This window comes from Caretta caretta, chromosome 2 (genome assembly GCF_965140235.1).
Source record: "Caretta caretta isolate rCarCar2 chromosome 2, rCarCar1.hap1, whole genome shotgun sequence".
NCBI classification, from domain to species: domain Eukaryota; kingdom Metazoa; phylum Chordata; order Testudines; family Cheloniidae; genus Caretta; species Caretta caretta.
The window spans coordinates 57,717,497-57,721,913 of record NC_134207.1 but is presented as its reverse complement, the minus strand read 5'-3'; positions in this window follow the sequence as shown (position 1 = coordinate 57,721,913).

Here is a 4,417-nt window from a genome sequence, read left to right as displayed (position 1 = left end):
AGTAGCCGTTAAACACCAGCTCCACATTTGAATAATTCAGAACAACTTTGATAGATGTGGTATCATCACAATTAATAATTTGCCAGGCAATAGCCCAATTGTGTGGCAGATATTTCCTAGACAGATTAAGTCAATAAAAATGGATCCATCTCTGGTACCACAGAAACCTAGCACAGAGCCAAGAATTTTTATGACTCTATTGCAAAGAAACAAGGTGTGCCCGCAAAACTGTTATTAGCAACGGGTAACCAATGGTAGTGCACAGAGTTGCTAAAAATAACTGAATATAATGTACTATGGAGCTGTGTTCGTGTTGTTTTTATTTTGTGCTATCTTAGATGCTGAGATGGTCACATAGGATTATTTTTACATGGACGAGATTCTAAAGCAGACAGTTTCTGGAGCCTAGGAAACAAGCAGTGACTGGAAGCTCCCCATGGCTCTGGGAACTGCTGATCTGGGGGAAAACAAATGTTATTTTCAGTGCAAAAATAACTGTTGTGAGTCAGAGGCATTTAAGACAAGGCTGTGCATAAAATATGAATAAATTCCCTCCTCAATTCCATGCATTATATTTTCCCGGTTTTCAGAAGTAATAAAAGTCTGTCGAGAGAGCCTAATACAAGTATTAAAATATAAAACCCAAGCCAAAGTTCATATTAAAGCATTTTAGCACAACTACTATTTTCCCATTAAAATTATATCAGTACAGTTCGCTGTGATATGGAACCTGTTTTTGTTTTTGTTTCTGGGTTTTTTCAGAGGTGCTAAGCTCTGGCAACTCTCACCGACTTCAGTTGGAGCAACCGTTACTCAGTCAAGCTCATACTATACACTGCTCATGCTCTTTCTTTCTACTTTACTGCTCAGGGATTCTGAAGTATCTACAGTTTTGGAACTGAGAATCAAATATTTTATGTCTCCCTGCTCAGAGGTTGTCATCAACGAGCCTGTTGGATTGGAGTGTGGATCAAATCTGCCTTTGGATTCACTTCCCTTGGATTTTTTACATCCCATTTTTTAACTGCTTCACTGCTTTATCTATTTCTTTTTCTATGATGGTTCAGTGCTGATATCTGTTCTGCCTTGCGAGCTGCCCTGTTCATCTAGCATGTCTAGAATATTTGCATCTGGATATATTACAGGACTCATCACTTTTTTCAAAATGCTCCTTCCAAACTTCCAGCACCTATTTGGCATTTGCTGTCAGTTTATTGTTAGCCTTTCTTACTGCTTGTATTGTTGGCCTGATTGTGTTTGCATACAACCTTTTGTATATCATTTTTATATCTTATTTTCTTGATGCCTCCTCTAGTTTTGGAGCCTCTTTTTTCCAGAACTTTTGCTTGTCCAATGTTTGTGATTTCTTTACCACGGCACACAACACTTTTACTTCTACTTGTCCAGAAGTCAGCTTGTTTACACTTTTACCATTGTCATTGTTTGCTTACAGCAGAGGAAGATACTGGAAGGTGTATTTTGTAATGGATCCTTAATATTTCATATCCCAGTCTGAAATGAGATTTCTTCATCATCAAAAATTAATGGCCTGAAAGGCCTGCCAAACATCACCTTGTATGCCTCCATCATAGAACTTTCCTTTTAACTTAAGATCAAATTTGGGTCTAGTTCCACCAAGGGTTTTCTTGGACTTAAAATTAATCTTTCCCATTAGTAGTTCATGTTCACTGCCACACTGGGCACTTCTGGACTCTAAAATCCAACAGTGACCTTTTATGCCTTTTTATTGATACTAATAATGTGGTCGATCTGGTTTTTGATTGGGTCATCTGGTAAATTCCATGTAATCTTTCTAAGGAAAGCAAGTACCCCCCAATAATCATACTGTGCATCTCACAGCAAGTTCTTAACCTTTTCCCACTACCATTAGCTGTCCCAATGCTGTGTAGTCTAACACTTTTAGTTTGCTTACCAGGTCCATTACCTATGTTTGCATTCATATCTCCCATTATCAAAATCATCTCTTGATCAGGACTCTCATCTACTGTGCTGTCCAACTGTTGATAAAATCTGACCTTCTTTTTCTCTTCTGCTGCTTCTGTTGGAGCATAAGAGCAGATCACATTTATGCACAGTTCACTATAGGCAGTAGTAAACCTTGCTATGACAATCTGTTCAGACACCGGTTTTCATCTGTTCAATGTTCTCTTGTCCATTTCTGTAGTAACCTCATCCCTGTGCTTCGCTTGTCCATTTGAATGTCCAGAATAAAGGAAAGTATAATTTCCAACTTTGAACTCTCCTGTATCCAGCCAGTGGGTCTTGTGTATGGCAGCAAAGAAACTTGTAACTTCCTTAATTCCTCTGAAACTAGCTCAGTCTGGCCTGGAATAAATAGAATTCTAATATTCAAACTCACAGTACAAGTAATATGTTTAGTCATTATCTGAAATCCATGACCATTTCCATTTGCTAGATTTGATAGACTTGGTCCAAAATCCGTATAAGTCAGTCTGGCTGGCTGTCCTGTTTTATGACAAGTATGTTTTGGATGTTATAGCTTGTTAGGCCAATCTACTTTATCCAGCTTATGGGAATGCCATGTCATAAACTGCTAGGAACAGGTATCAGCAGTTCTACCCTATTTTGCTTGTCCTCCATGGATAACAAGCTTGGATTGCTTGGCTCTGAAATAATTTTTTTCTTTGTCCTAGACATCTGGATAACTGCTTACTGCTATGTTGTTTATAAAATTAATAGAAAACCACATGCTGTGCATTTATAGTATAGCTGGCAACTAGCCTGGCATTGAGTTGGCTCAGAAATGGCAGAGAACAAAGGTGAGCTTTGTGCCACCTTTTCAGTCTCTCCCACATTGTGTACTCCTCATCTACAGCTGAGGATTTAGACACTCGTGTGAGCTCATCATGAGCTATTAAATACTATTGTAAATTCAAGAGTTTGAATGTGGCTGCAAACCATTTTAACCTATTTAAAACAATGTTAGTTTACTTAACATGCTTGTAGTATGCACAGTGCTTCAATTTCAAGACTTTTTCTGATTATGGCTCTGTTGTGCTAAGTTGAAATTAAAAGAAGATTCTAAACATTGACAGGTTTCAGAGTAGCAGCTGTGTTAGTCTGTATTCGCAAAAAGAAAAGGAGTACTTGTGGCACCCTAGAGACTAACGCTATTGAAATATGCAACTTTTCATGTGTCTTTTCTTCTAATAGTCCACAATCCTATTTAAAGAATATAGGGTGCCTTCTAGGGGCCTACTAACAATCAAAGCTATGAGAAGAGGTATTAAATGCTTGAGCAGTGAATCAAGTAACCCGCTTTCTTCAGATCTCTTCCTACTTCTGAAGTCATGTCATGTTCATGGCTCTCTCCTAAAAGTGGCTACCCAAGGGTTACAGACAGCTTTAGGATTCCATGAAGATTTACGAGATCTGCCTATACACTATGCTTTGAATCCTGAATGCTGCTTTGTTGAAACTAAACTCTCTTTCTCTCTCCCCACCTTATGTTACTGTTTTTCAACACATATATTGTGGTAGAAGTTCATCTTACAGGCTTATTGCAGGTTGTGAACTGTCTCTAGCTCAAGAAGAACATCTTGTATTATATTGGTATTTTGGTTCATCATTTTAATTTATATAGCACATGTCATGTACACTGTTAATCTGTGTATTTTAACTAAGTGCCTTGAGGACTGGTAAACTACACACAGACACTTGACAAAACATGCAGAGAAAAAACTAATAAAATGTGAAAAAGTGATATGGAAGCAAACTTATCTTTAAGTTTCTGTGTAAGGTGCTGCGTAGTTAGTCACTTCAGTCATTATTCACTTTTTAACAGACAGGCCAAGGCCAAGAGAAACCTGGCTCAATCCACCTTAAATGATGCACAGTTAAGAGGTGTGGAGAAAGCCATTTCTGGCAGAGCTGCGTATGTATGAGAAGCTCGAGGAGGAGAAGTGTAGGCATAGCCTGCGCTCATACCTATGGGGCACAGGGAGAGCTGCTGCTCACCAGGACAGGCTGCGTCCCACACTCCCCAGAGTGGGTGCCCAGCTCTCCCTATGGGCACCTGCCACATTGCCCCAGACAGTTTTGTTCCCCAACATCAATTTGGACCCAACTCAATCCTCCATCTGCCTCAGCCTCCCCCACGTACTGAATTCTACCTGCCCCAGCCACCTTCTTCCCCCCCCCAACCCCCACCTCAGCCACCCCCCGGCCACCTTCTTCCCCCGCCTCAGCCACCCGCAGTCACCAACTTTCATCTCCCCTCACCTCAGCACCCCCGTTCCCGCCACAATCCCACGCAACCCCCTCCCCTGACCCCGCCCTGCTCTCCACAGGGCCACGCCCCCTGCCCTTGGCCCCGCGGCAGCCTCACCCACCCAGGCCCCGCCCTGCCCGCGTGGCTCCCCCCGTTGCCCGGTAA